Source organism: Aquarana catesbeiana, linkage group LG09, assembly GCF_042186555.1.
Source record: "Aquarana catesbeiana isolate 2022-GZ linkage group LG09, ASM4218655v1, whole genome shotgun sequence".
Lineage (NCBI taxonomy): Eukaryota > Metazoa > Chordata > Amphibia > Anura > Ranidae > Aquarana > Aquarana catesbeiana.
Genome location: NC_133332.1, coordinates 221,067,429 through 221,083,450, shown reverse-complemented (window position 1 = coordinate 221,083,450; position 16,022 = coordinate 221,067,429).

Sequence of the window (16,022 nt, the reverse complement as noted above, 5' to 3'; positions counted from 1 at the left end):
CAAAAACTGACTTTGCCACCTGTAGTAGCATAACTAGGAACTTGAATAATAAAAAAATCAAAAGGAGTGAAATTTTACAAAGTATAACTTTACATATGAAAATTATTTATTTAGGCAAACTAATAATCAACCTGATAATTACTAAATATTGTAATCAGGTAGGACAAAATAAGTTATAGCCAATACCAATAAGGGACCTTGCTCACCAGAGCTTACAAGCTAATATTAAAAATTAAGACTCTAATTATCTAATTCACCCCCCTGTATGTGCTACATATAGCACATATAATAAGATGGTAGCACTGTTACCATGCATCACTCTTCACTATTCTTTTTAAAAAATAATAAACAAATATAAATTTGGAGTTCCCTGTTACCAAATAAATAAATCCCATTGCTATCTTTGTGAATACTACTAAATAGGCAAATATATAAAGATGACAGTATACATAATACTGTACAATAAGATAGAGACATGACAAAATAAACAAAAGCTACAAGGGAGAATAAGCACCCTACTTACAAGAGTGATACACTAAACATAAAATGCACCTTTCACTACTACAGTCCATAATATAAAAGACAAAATACCTATTATAATCTACAGTTTATATTCTAATAAAAAATCAACAAATGTTTGAGAATAAGAACGTATTCTGAGATTTTATTTATTTTACTGGTCAGCTCATCCAGTTTCTGTCTAAAGGGACCTAAACGTGCCCCTTTATCTCAGTACAGAGCACTGAGATGAGCTGTCACAAAAAGTGATTTAATGTAGTTGTTGCACGTACGTGCAGACAGCTATTTCTAAAATGGTGACTATACTTTTCTGCTCTCCTACACTCATACTGAAAGAAATACATTATCTTGCTTAACATGTAAAACCTACAACTGTAAAATGTTTTTAAGCATGACATTAATTACATTAGCAACATTGAATTTATCTACAGATATTTTCCTTCCAAAAGCAGTATGCTGGATACAAAAAAAATATGGGAGAACTTTGTGTCGTAAATTACTTAAAACAAACAACTTTCTTTTTTCTACAGTTTAAATAACTTCTAACTCCCTCAGCTCATTAATGGTGCTATCTAGCTGAGGTACATATTCAAAAGAATATAAAAAAAAATAAAAAAATAAAAAATGAATCGTGCCTTTCACACACACACACACTCACTCACTCACTGCCAATAACATTTAGAACTTTGACGCTAAAGTCAATCAGTCACCATAGATGTATCAATCCCTAGCCTCTCAACGAAAGACACATACAATCAATCACATAGGGATTCATTTTACACCTCATACAAAAAAAACACACACACACATTTAACTCATATAAATATAAATCCTTCTATCAAATACTAATAACAAGTGTCACGAAATCAAAGATATGACACAGAAAGTTCTAATTGTATTTGTATGGAAGATACATACCATTTCCACATTCATCATACACTATGCAGAATTCAGCATCAGTTACATACTTCTTACAATTCACTCATAGAACTAACACATAGGGTCCTTTCACACCAACGTTTTTACAACCACTACAGACTTATTCTAACCTAATTTGGGAGATGATCAGTCTCCCTCACACATACAATATTCCCTAACATTCTACAAACATTACAAATAAATTAACTTACATTTGTGAACATTCATTAACAAAATGTCATTATCTTCTGTTTTCTATATAGCAATACACAGTCACTCCACCTAGCAAAGTATGCATACATATGAACACAAATTCCTGACTATATATAAATATACAAATATTCACAGAATATTAAAACTGACAGCTTAGTTAGTAATTACTTATGGACAGCAGTGCTCAGAGTAAAGCCAATAGGCACCGTACGCGCATACGTCTCCTTACCAAAACGCTTGTCTCAAGACACGAAAAACCGCCAAGCCCTGCTTGCCACGGCGATCAGGAATGTCTCAACCTGATCTTAACTCAGACCGTTATAACAGATACATATAAACACATACACTTATAGCACAAAGACGATACATACCTTTTAACTTTGTTAACAAATGGAGCTCCAAAACCTTCACCTTATTTACCTGTCAGGACTTACCTTTCCTGACATCAACCTTCTAAACTCATGAGTTTTATTTTACACCACAAAGGTACCTTTTCTACTAGTAGCTACATATCAGTACTGTTTCAGTTTTTTAACTTAGGCTTTCTAGGGATCTGATAACCCCAAAGCCTTCTCCTGATTGATTACCAATCCAGGAAACCAACATGCATGTTAACGCAGGTTCTCCAGGGGTCTTTAAGTCCCCAAAACCTCATCCAGACAAAATTTTGCAGTCAAGGTAAACAACATGCATGTTACACAAGTTCTCCAGGGGTCTTTAAGTCCCCAACACCTCATCCAGACAAAATTTTGCAGTCAAGGTAAACAACATGCATGTTACACAAGTTCTCCAGGGGTCTTTAAGTCCCCAAAACCTCATCCAGACTTAAATTCGCAGTCCAGGGAATCAACATGCATGTTACGCAAGTTCTCCAGGGGTCTTTAAGTCCCCAAAACTTCATCCTGACTAATTTTTGCAGTCCAGGTAAACAACATGCATGTTACGCAAGTTCTCCAGGGGTCTTTAAGTCCCCAAAACCTCATCCTGACTAATTTTTGCAGTCCAGGGAACCAACATGCATGTTACACCTAGGTTTACATAGAGAGTAATTAACCCTCTACAGGGGTTCCCCTTCGGAAAAGAAAAAATTGAAAGAAAAGAAAAAGAGAAAAATAAATAAATAAATACATTTTCTACCCAGGGTATCTCATCCTGTACAATGTACTTTAAGGCACCCACAGTTGAGAAAACCCAACCTGCCATCACAAAGATCTGCCTGGTGGACAGCGATACCCCAACAACAACCACCCGTCCATCCTAGCGCTAGCAAAACACGGCACAACACAATGCAGAACTAATAATAGGTGTCTGCTAACCTGATATAAATTGCGCAAAATTGTGTTGAGCTCAGTGCCTCACCAGCATGGAGTTAGGCAAGATCGGAGTTGAGGTTATGCTGTCCCCGTACGGGCCACCAAATGAAGTAGAATAGTAAAGTATCGAACCAGGCAGAACTTCAGCAATGCAGGTTTATTAATCAACAAGAAAAAACTTATGAAACAGACACTTTGCTCTAGTTACATATAGCTATAGACAGATAGGGGTAATGCCCAAATAGAATCTGCCTACAGATGCTAAAACTTGCTAACATCCAGAGTAATATGGGTGGATGTGTTCCTCTGAATTGGGGAGCATAACAAAAAACAGGGGTAGAAGGCAAAAAGAATTCTTCAATAAGGAACCGGCATGTTTAGCAAAAATATAAATGTTTAATATAGAAAAAACGATACCACATATACACCAGATAGTGTCAACAAAGTTTGACAATAAATGAACCAGTAACCACCACTACCAATTAAAATAGACAACGTTGTCTAAAAAACAAAGAACAACATACAGATGGCCACCACAACACATACAGACACATCTAATTGGCCAGCTGGACTTAAAAAGTCTCATGTATAGTATGTCTAGCTGAAAAATGAGAAGCCAATGGGTGACGGTATGCAGCCTTGGATGAAGGGGAGTCCGCAATATACACTGCCGATGGCAGGCCTAGGTTTGACTACAGGTAAGTGTGCAAACTATGAGGGTTGCTGGTAATAGCACTGACAAGTGGATATCAGCCGCAGCAAGTGGCATGCATGAGCGGCTGTGTCAGTGCTGGGCAGAGGTGCAGGGGAGGATGGTGTGCCTGTGTAACTTTAGATAAACGACAACAGCGTGTGGAGTGATGCGATCTCACCAGACCATAGGCATCCAGGTACAACAGGTAAGTTGGACAGTCCAATCCTCCTCAAGCTAAATCATCCTCTGGTCAAAGTAAAGTGGCTGATAAGTCCGTGTGAATAGATGCCCGCCAGGTAAATGGAAGTGGGGGAACGTAGTGGCGTACCGCCTGCTTGCGGAATGGAGCCACAGTTACTTCCGGATTCCGTGCTGTGGGGCTATCGACGGACTTTCAGCAGGGCTTGAGCGGCTTCAGCAGTAGCGAATCAGATCCCCGGGGCTGGTGGGTGGATCTGTACGGGTGCTACATCGAACGTGATGGCGTCATGCTGACGCGTTTCATCCGTAAAGGATTTCTTCAGAGCATGCGCAGTAATTGCAGTAGGCGGCTTAAATAACAATACCAGTTGAAGACGTAAGTACGTCAACTAGCCGTTGTCTAGGCAACTGCACAACAGATAGACAGCCATTCAAATCAAAAGACAACAACAAATAATAATAATGGAATGGGCCCGTCCGTGGGTGCAGCAGCACCACCAGGTATTTTTGTAATCCCTGTTTTTTGTAATGCAGGTTTATTAACAGCTGATAACATACAGGTTTATGTTCAAAATATTACAATATACAGGTCTAATTTATACAGTTTCTTACAATGCAAGCATATTAGATATAAATATTCTTATCCTCTAACCAAATTGAAACGATTGTGAAGTGTTCTCACCTTGAACCAGAATGGGTCTTTACTGCCAATTCTTGGGAACCTGTCACCTGATAGGGACCAGCCGGTCGACCAGTGGTCTGGTCCCCTCACAGAGTTCTGGGTTCCAGCTCGACCAAGTTTTTGAGGGAAATTCACCTGAGACCACATTCTGGAACAAGTCAAGAAGTCTTCTCTGACTCGTACGAGGAGACAAGTTATGGACAGATATTTGCCCATTGGTTCTGACCTCTATGACCCGTGCAATAGGGCAGCATACACAGAGTTCAGCCTTATGAGCTCCTATCTGACTTGTCCGAGGGGACAAGTTAGGACAGATACTTGTCCATTGGTTCTGACCTCTATGACCCGTGCAATAGGGCAGCATACATAGAGTTCAGCCTTATGAGCTCCTATCTGACTTGTCCGAGGAGACAAGTTAGGACAGATACTTGCCCATTGGTTCTGACCTCTATGACCCGTGCAATAGGGCAGCATACATAGAGTTCAGCCTTATGAGCTCCTATCTGACTTGTCCGAGGAGACAAGTTAGGACAGATACTTGCCCATTGGTTCTGACCTCTATGACCCGTGCAATAGGGCAGCATACATAGAGTTCAGCCTTATGAGCTCCTATCTGACTTGTCCGAGGAGACAAGTTAGGACAGATACTTGCCCATTGGTTCTGACCTCTATGACCCGTGCAATAGGGCAGCATACATAGAGTTCAGCCTTATGAGCTCCTATCTGACTTGTCCGTCTAACAATTGTAGAGCTTGCATTTATATACCCTTTTTACAAGTCTTATCTTATCATATCTCTTACATATGATTGGTCGCTAAGATCTACGTCAAAGTAACCAACCATAAATCTGACACCTGTTCTACAACCAGATAAACTTAATTATTCCCAAAATTCCTATATGTTCATTAAAGTGATTTATAACTGTTTTTGTCCAATTAAAAACACCTGTATAGAGACAGTCTGGCACCCAGCTGTGTTATCAAACTCTCCTTATCTTGATAAGATTTAACTAGCTTCAAGGATTTGCAGATTTACAACTTTGAGACAATTAACTTTCAATAACCCCACCAGATGTTTTATATGTTTCACTATATGCATGTATTTTAACAGTTTTAATGAGGGCACAAGCAGACCTTTGTTTGACCCTGTCAAACTTAATTAATGTTCTGTACATAACTTTCCTGTATTCCACCTAATTATTTTAACCACCTGTTTTCTTATCTGTCTGAGACCATTCTACATAACTTGAATCTATTCTAATGAACTTTCACCCAGTAGACTATCTTAATACATTTTCGAGAACACCTGTTTACAAGTACTTGTCATAAAGCAGAGGTCATTTAAAGTTCAACACTTAAAAATGAAGACTTTCTAAATCTGGAAAATACAGTATACATTATTAAAGATTAATAATTGTTGCTTTACTTATTGAATAATAATATTGATAAAACCACTACTATATAATAATATGAATAATAATAATAATAATAATTATCAATAAAACATATGCAAATCAATATATATAATATGAAATACATTGGCTAATATGAGATTCCACAACAGTAGGCACAGGCAGACTTTTCCGGCGGACATTGTCCCAAAAGCCCGCCGGACCTAGATTTGAAACAAGTTTTAAATCTTTCCGTCGGACTCAGGTTCTGGCGGCAAGTCCGCTCGTCTGTGTGCTGGTCCGACGGAAAGCCCGCTCGTGTGTAAGCTGGTCCAACGGACCAGATACGACGGAAGGGCAGGTTATTGCATTTCGCGCTCGCTGCAATAGGAAAAACAAATTTTCCTATTGCGGCGAGCGCGGGGCATACCAGGCCCTTAGGTCTGGTATGGATTATAAAGGGAAGCACCTACGCCGAAAAAACGGCGTGGGGTCCCCCCTAAAATCCATACCAGACCCTGATCCGAGCACGCAGCCCGGCCGGTCAGGAAAGCTGAGCGAGCGCCCCCCCCCCGAACCGTACCAGGCCGCATGCCTTCAACATGGGGGGGTGCCTTGGGGGAGGGGGGGCCCTGCGGGGCCCCCCCACCCCAAAGCACCTTGTCCCCATGTTGATGAGGACAAGGGCCTCTTCCCGACAACCCTGGCCGTTGGTTGTCAGGGTCTGCGGGCGGGGGCTTATCGGAATCCAGGAGCCCACTAAAATAAGAGGGCCCCCAGATCCCGGCCCCCCACCCTATGTGAATGAGTATGGGGTACATGGTACCCCTACCCATTCACCTAGGGAAAAAGTGTCAATAAAACACACTACACAGGTTTTTAAAATAATTTATTAAACAGCTCCGGGGAGGGGGTCTTCCTCCGGCTTCGGGGGTCTTCCTCCGGCTTCGGGGGTCTTCTTCCGGCTTCGGGGGTCCCTCCGGTTCCTCTTCTCCCGGTGTTCCAGTTCTTCGGCCGGCTCCTCCGCTGTCTTCAGGCCGCTCTCTTGCCAGCGGAGGTCCGGACTTCTGGACTTCTTCCCTCTTCTCTTCTCCAGATGTTGACACGATGCTCTCTCCGGCTGGACTGCTCTCTGAGGGCTCCGTTGTGACTTATATAGGCGGAGACCCCGCCCCCTTATGATGTCACAGTCCCTGGGCATGCTGGGACTGTGACGTTTTATGAGGCGTGGTCAACATCACCCGGTGACCCCGCCCCCTAAAACATCACAGTCCTAGCATGCCCAGGGCTGTGACATCATAAGGGGGCGGGGTCTCCGCCTATATAAGTCACAACGGAGCCCTCAGAGAGCAGTCCAGCCGGAGAGAGCATCGTGTCAACATCTGGAGAATAGAACAGGGAAGAAGCCCAGAGGTCCGGACCTCCGCTGGCAAGAGAGCAGCCTGAAGACAGCGGAGGAGCCGGCCGAAGAACTGGAACACCGGGAGAAGAGGAACCGGAGGGACCCCCGAAGCCGGAGGAAGACCCCCCCCCCAGCTGTTTAATAAATTATTTGAAAAACCTGTGTAGTGTGTTTTATTGACACTTTTTCCCTAGGTGAATGGGTAGGGGTACCATATACCCCATACTCATTCACATAGGGTGGGGGGCTGGGATCTGGGGGCCCTCTTATTATAGGGGGCTCCCGGATTCCGATAAGCCCCCGCAGACCCCGACAACCAACGGCCAGGGTTGTCGGGAAGAGGCCCTTGTCCTCATCAACATGGGGACAAGGTGCTTTGGGGTGGGGGGGCCCCGCAGGGCCCCCCTCCCCCAAGGCACCCCCCCATGTTGAGGGCATGCGGCCTGGTACGGTTGGGGGCGCTCATCCCCACCCCCTTTCCTGACTGGCCGGGCTGCGTGCTCGGATCGGGGTCTGGTATGGATGTTAGGGGGGACCCCACGCCGTTTTTTCGGTGTAGGGGGCTTCCCTTTAAAATCCATACTAGACCTAAGGGCCTGGTATGACCCGCGGCGGGGCTCGCAAGGTGTCAATCTCGCCGATAAAAGCGGCAAGATTGACTTCCTTTTCTAGTCCCGTCGCACCTGAGTCACGTTCAAAATGAACGGACTTGTCCATGTGTGGGCAAGTCCGTTCATTCTGAAAGTCCGCCGTAACTCCGGCGAAAGTCCGTCGGAAAGACGGGCGGACTTAGCCCGCCGGAAAGTCCGGTCATGTGTGGGCAAGTCCGTCCTTTTTAAAGTCTGGCGGACAAAGTCCAGGGAAAAGTCCGCCGAGCAAAGTTTGCCGTAAAGTCCGCTCGTGTGTACGCGGCATTACAGTGTTGTGGCACCAGCACTACCACCACCACCAAAGGCCCAATTTTTCTACCACTGTTCAACAATGGCATGTAATTACAATTCTTGATCTAATATTTCACAGCAGCCCATTCCTGTGCGCACCAAGAGTAACTGTGAGGGCTTACAGTGTTGTGGCAACACCAACACCTAAGGCCCCAATTTCTGCAGAGTATATAGGGCAGGCCCCTACTTTCAAACATCCATCTTACAAACGACTCCTACTTGCAAACAGAAGGAGACAACAGGAAGTGAGATGAAATCTACCCCTAGGAAGGGAAATTCTCTCCTGTAAGAGTTAATATGGGAAAAACGTGTCTCCTCTCCACTGATGCTTCATCACCAATCCTTGTTTCACTAAAAACCCCAAATTTTTAAAAAACATTTGTCATTGGGACAGAAAGTGAGGTGAAATCTTCTGAAGAGGTGCACAGACAGCAAAACAAATGTTACAGGGGTGATAACCCTTCCCTATGTTTTCCAAAAAGCTTAAAAATAGATTTTTTTGGCTGGAGCTACGCTTTAAAAATGTACCAGTTCAAAATTACAAACAGATTCTACTTAACAACAAACCTACATTCCCTGTCTTGTTTGCACCGCCTGTATACTGCTGTTCAGAGTATATAGGGCCTGGGGGGTCCACGCCTTTCCTTTTTTTAATTTTGGTGTGGGGTTCCCCTTAATATTCATACAAGACCCAAAGGGCCTGGTAATGGCCTGGTAATGGACTGGGGGGGGGGGGGGGGGGTATGTACCCATGCCGTTTGTCTCACTGATTTTCATCCATATTGCCAGGACCGGACATTACATTAAAGCCGCAAGCAGTTTTAAATGACTTTTATTCCTTTACAAATGGGACTGTTCTGAGCATGGGAAACACGCACCACTTTACAAGCATACAATAGACACCCCCCAGGTAGGATATTTAAAGGAATATTTCCCTTTTTTTTCACTTTAAGCATCATTAAAATCACTGGTCCTTAAAACTTTTTTTTTGCATTGATACATGTCCCCTGGGGCAGGACCCGGGTCCCCAAACCCTTTTTAGGACAATAACTTGCATATTAGCCTTTAAAATGAGCACTTTTGATTTTGACCGTTCGAGCCCCATAGACTTTAACGGGGTTCTATAGTTTGCGCAAACAACTTTTGGTCCGTTCGCAGGTTCTGGTGCGGACCGAACGGGGGGGGGGGGGGGGGGCATTCCCTAGTCTCCAGTTAGAGAAGAGTTTTTTTTCTATTTTCTTTCACCAGATCTCCTTCGAGCTGACACTTCGATCAACATCTGACTGCTTATGGCACACTAGCAGTTTTCAGATTGGTTGCCCTCAGTGTATTCTTTGGGATCCATACATGGACCCCACATCCCCTGCAATGTTTGCGTCAGGCACTGGATCTTTTGTTAGGCATTCACCTTGGCACGTAGTGTGACAAGTGTAGTTGGCCGCAGGATGCTATGTGCTACACAGGTTCAGGGCCATGGTTCAATATAATGGCACCGAGACCCTGAAGACCTCTTCGTGGGCATAACCACCATGACAGGCAAAGCCTAGAAAAGACCAATGATGTGGACAAGGAAAGACAGGGTTTCCCTGTATTTTTACATACTGGTTCGTTGCTATACATGTCTTGTTGGATCATTATTTGAATGTAGTACACACTACATTATATCCTTTTACCATACAAGGCACATCGCAGTGCTAACCACTCAAGCAGTTTTGAAGGCACCGGTTACGGGGTATTCTGCATTTTTCATGTTTTTTCCCCTTTGTATTATTGTCCCTGCATTACTCAGCCTTGTACCGCTTGCCGACCATATAACTTACATATGCGGTAGCAAGGCGGCTCTTCTGCGCAGGATCATGTACCTAGTATGTGATTCTGTACTTTTGGGTGTAGGGCATGCATGCGTGCTGCCGGCGACATGTTCCCGCTGTCATTATACACAGTGGGAGCTGATCTGCGGGTACCACAAACTCGATGTCCGCCAGCACCCACCGATCATTATGTAAACAAGGCATTGATCCTGTGTTCCTGCAAAGCGAGGACACGGATCAATGCCTTCCCCTAGTAAAAGCACATCCCACACAGTACATAAGCACTGGCTAGGCACACAGTTAACCCTTTGATCGCTCCTGATGTTAACCCCTTCCCAGCCAGTGTCATTAGTACAGTGACAGTGCATATTTTTTAGCACTGATTACTGTATTAGTGCCACTGGTCCCCAAAAAGTGTCAGTGTCCCGACTGTCCGCCGCAATATCGCAGTCCCGCTATAAGTTACTGATCGCTGCCATTATTAGTAAAAAAAAAAATTCCCTACATATATCCCATAGTTTGTAGATGCTATTACTTTTGCAAAAAGCCACCAATATACACTTATTGGGATTTTTACCAAAAATATGTAGCAGAATACAAACTGGCCTAAATTGATGAAGACATTTTATTTTTTTACAGAAAGTAAAAAATTGGGTTTTCTTTGTTAAATTGTTTTTTTTTTTTGTTTTATAGCGCAAAAAATAAAAATGCAGAGGTGATCAAACACCACCAAACGAAAGCTCTATTTGTGGGTACAATCGCACGACTGCGCAGATCACTGGTGCCATGCAGGTCTCCTGCAGATCTGCCAGTATATCTGTGTGCCCATACATCCCGTATGGGCAATCAGATCCTATCTGACAGGAAGCATGAATGAACTACCATGGTGCTTCTCAGTGCCATAGTAGTTCATTGAAAACTGCAAGCCAACAGCCGCAAAGTCTGCCAGACCTTGTAGTTTTTATTGCACAGAGCCCTGTCAATCAGTGACACGGCCTGCTTGGTCACATTTTTTTTAAAATGTGAAAGCTAGCGGGGAGGGAGAAGAACCCCTCTAGCTGTCACAGCGGGGATCGGGGATGCGGGGGCCGGTCCATTGGTAGCATGTTACATCCTGAATATGGGTGTAACGTTACGAAAGCTGAACTTATTCTTTAAAGATTTTACCTGTTTAAATTTGGTGCTCCTTTTTTTCACTTCACTGCTGAAAGTTCCACTCTGGCTAGTGACATCTTGCTTATAAGACTCCTAACTGCATGTTTCTGACTGTCATTGCTCGCCAAAGAATTAAGCTGAGCATTTCTGTCTCACCTGAGGGTAGGAACCTCAGTCTGCATCCATTCCATGAGTATTCCGCCACGGAAGATTCTCGCTTAGGAATAGCGGATTACATGCATACAGGAGCATATAAATACTAACAATAAGTTACAAAGCCATCCACAACTGTGCCCCCAGCTACATCACTAACCTAGTCTCAAAATACCAACCTAATCGCCATCTCCGTTCCTCCCAAGATCTCCTGCTCTCTAGCTCCCTCATCACCTCCTCCCATATCCGCCTCCAGGACTTCTCCCGGGCCTCGCCCATCCTCTGGAACTCCCTACCTCAATCTGTCAGACTGTCTCCAAATTTATCCACTTTTAGGCCATCCCTGAAAACTTTTCTCTTCAGAGAAGCCTATCCTGCCTCCATCTAACAACTGCACTATTTTCTCCATTAGCTCATCCCCCACAGCTATTACCCTTTTGTATAACTTGACCCTCCCTCCTAGATTGTAAGCTCTAACAAGCAGGGCCCTCTGATTCCTCCTGTATTGAATTGTATTGTACTTGTACTGTCTGCCCTAATGTTGTAAAGCACTGCGTAAACTGTCGGCGCTATATAAATCCTGTATAATAATAATAATAATAATAATAATAATAATAATAATAATAATATGGGACAAATAGAGAGAATACCATTGCAGGCTCTGTGCAAACTCCATTCCTCTCATGGCGATAACTGTTACCTTGTCCTGGAGCAACACGGACACCGCTTCATCCTCCTGAATCCGGCTCCTTCGAAGATGGACAACATGCGGCCTGTCTGACCGAAACAAAATTTTCTGCCATTGCCATGTCTGATCTATTCCAAATTCTATCGCTACTTCCAGAAATGGGAGGGGGGGGGGGGGGGCGTTGTAAATGCTGTGAGCAGACTGCAGTTCCCTTTTTAACCAATCCCCACCCGTAGGCTGTCATGTGACATCCTGGACTTTGAGTGACGATATCTGAATGATGCCTGCAGCTACAGGCATCGTCCAGATATCTTTTTCAGCCAGCGATTCTGTGAACCGTCCTCTCCCACCGCCCTCCGCTGCTTCTCCCGGCTCGCCCCTGCGATCAGCGAGCCGGAGAACGAATCGGTCGCCGCCGGAAGTTAAGCATAGAGATTTCCGGAAAACAACAGAAGACCCTCTGGCGGGACTTTAAAGGGCAAGGACTCCAAAAATTGCATATGCAAAAATATGTATGTAAAAAAATATAAGTTTAATAATACAAAGTCTAAAAATATAGACACAAAATTTGCTGTATGAACAGATTACAAAATTAAATTAACATTAATGAATGAATGATTTGTAACGCGCTGCAAATTCGAACTGAATCGCCTCAAGGCGCTAAATGCGTTTTGTGTTGACAGCTTCTTAGAAGAGGAAGGTCTTGAGTTTTTTCCTGAAGGCCAGATGGTTTTCTTCCATGCGGATGTGAGTTGGAAGAGTGTTCCATAGCCGAGGTCCCTGGACTGCAAATCTGTGCTTTCCCCTTGCTTTGTAGCGGTATTTGGGAACAAGGAGGAGGCTTTGGTTAGATGATCGCAGATTGCGATTGGGTGTGTAGTGTTTTATTTTCTCTCTGAGGTATTGAGGGGAGTTACCTTGTATGCATTTGTGGGTGAGGCAGAGGGTCTTGAATGTGATCCGATTCTTTACCGTTAGCCAATGTAGGCTCCTCAGGGATGGGGAGATGGACTCCCAGGGTTTTTTTCCTGTTAGCAGTCTTGCCGCTGCGTTTTGAATGGCCTGTAGGCGCGCAAGATGATATTGGGGTAATCCTATGTAGAGGGAGTTTGCGTAGTCGAGACGGGAATTGATGATTGTTCCAACTACTGCTGCTTTTTCCTCTTCTGGGATGAAGGGGATGAGTCTGCGTAGCAGGCGGAGGAGATGGTGAGATCCGCTAACTACTGATCCTATTTGTGCATCCATTGTCATTTCTGAGTCAAAGATAACTCCGAGACTCTTGGCTTTGGTGCTCGGAGAGATGGTCTGTCCAAAGATGGTGGGAGGTGTCCATGGAGTCTTGGTTTTGGGTTTTTAGTCGTGTCAGTGGTGATTGGGGTCAAGAAGAAGTCCGGCGATTGTGTGATGTTCGTATTGATGTCCTCTTTTTGCTTTGGTTGGGTAAGGTTGGTTGTTTTTCTCTGTTGAATTGATTTCCGAATGTTGTTGATTTTGTCGATGAAGAAATTTGATAACTCATTGCAGAATTCTTGAGTGTCGTTTGCAGGGGGCTCTAAGCAGGTTGGGTTCATTGACTGGGGGACTATTTTATAAAGTTCCCGCGGCCGGTTTAAGGCAGTTGAGATGGTGTTCGAGAAATGTTCTTTTTTGGCTGTGAAGATTGCTTTGTGGTATTTCACAGTGAGTACTATGAAGTTTGTATGGTTTTCCTTGGTAGGATTTCTTCTCCATGCTCTTTCAGCTCTTCTACATTCCTGCTTGAGTAGGGTGAGAGTGCCATTAAACCATCTCGAGTTTTTTTTGCGGATGAGTGTTCTGCGTTTTGGCGCTACTGAGTCTGCTGTTTGTAGTAATGCCTTGTTTATGGAGTTGAGTGTTTGTTCCGTTGAGAGGTTTAAGTTTAGCGATTGTATTTTGTCTGATAATGTGGTTTTGAAGAGTTCAGAGTGCAGTTTGATGTAACATGTTTTTCATAATGACATCAGAGATTTCCAGTGACCAGATGATCCCCAGTCATGTCTATGACCCTCGGAGGCCCGAGCGTGACGTTATGATGTCACGTCCAGGCCAGTGGAAGTAAACTATGCCGGGGATGTGGTTGGAAAGGCCCAGAGTTTTTTTTTTTTTTTTTATCTCAGCCTTCCTGCCTGAAGGAGAGATCTCTCCATAAAGAGGACCTGTCACACACTATTCCTATTACAAGGGATGTTTACATTCCTTGTAATAGGAATAAAAGTGATAAAAAATGTATTTTACTTTTATTTTATTTTTACACTCTCTCTTCAAAATTAAAGAATAATAAATTATTTTATTATTTTAACCACTTGACCACTGGGCACTTAAACCCCCTTCCTAACCAGACCAATTTTCAGCTTTCGGTGCTCTCACATTTTGAATGACAATTACTCAGTCATGCAACACTGTACCCATATGAAATTTTTGTCCTTTTTTTTCGCACAAATAGAGCTTTCTTTTGGTGGTATTTAATCACCGTTGGGTTTTTTATTTTTTGCGCTATAAAAGAAAAAAGACTGAAAATTCAGTAAAAAATAAAATTTTCTTTGTTATAAAATTTAGCAAATTTAGTAATTTTTCTTCGTAAATTTTGGCCACAATTTATACTGCTACATATCTTTGGTAAAAATAAGTACAAATCGGTGTAAATTATTTGGTCTTTGTGAAAGTTATAGAGTCCAAAAGCTATGGTGCCAATATCTGAAAATTGATCACACCTGAATTACTGATGGCCTATCTATATTCTTGAGACCCTAACATGCCAGAAAAGTACAAATACCCCCCAAATGACCCCTTTTTGGAAAGAAGACATTCCAAGGTATTTAGTAAGAGGCATGGTGAGTTTTTTGAAGTTGTCATTTTTTCCCACGATTCTTTGCAAAATCAAGATTTTTTTTTTCTTTTTTTTTTTTTTTTCCACAAAAATGTCATATTAGCAGGTTATTTCTCACACACCGCATATGCATACCACAAATTACACCCCAAAACACATTCTGCTATTACTCCTGAGTACGGCGATACCACATGTGTGAGACTTTTACACAGCGTGGCCACATACAGAGGCCCAACATGCAGGGGAGCACCTCCAGGCGTTCTGGAGCACCCAGGCCAATTCTGACATTTCTCTCCTACATGCAAAAATCATCATTTATTTGCTAGAAAATTACATAGAACCCCAAAACATTATATATGTTTTTTTTAGCAAAGACCCTAGAGAATACAATGGCGGTTGTTGCAACTTTTTATCTTGCACGGTATTTGCGCAGCAAATTTTTGAACGCTTTTTTTTGGGAAAAAAAACAGTTTTGTGCAAAAATAAACAAAAACAGTAAAGTTGGCCCAATGTTTTTGCATAATGTGAAAGATGAAGTTACACCGAGTAAATAGATACCTAACATGTCACCCTTCAAAATCGCACACGCTCGTGGAATGGCGCCAAACTTCGCTACTTAAAAATTCCCATGGGCGACGATTTAAAATTTTTTACTGGTTACATGTTTTGAGTTACAGAGGAGGTCTAGGGCCAGAATTATTTCTCTCGCTCTAACGTTCGCACCGATACCTCACATGTGTGGTTTGAACACCGTTTTCATATGTGGGCGGGACTTACGTGTGCATTCGCTTCTGCATGCGAGCACACGGACAGGGGCGCTTAAAAAAATTTTTTTTTTTTTTTATTGTTCATTTTACTTTATTTATTTTAGTTTGACACTTTTTTCCCCCAAAAAATTTTTTTGATCACTTTTATTCCTATTACAAGGAATGTAAACATCCCTTGTAATAGGAATATGGCATGACAGGTCCTCTTTACAGTGAGATATGGGGTCAATAAGACCCCACATCTCACCTCTAGGCTGGGAAGCCTGAAAAAAAAAAAAAAAAAAAAAAAAAACAATACTGGCTTCGATCGTAGCGGTGAGACGG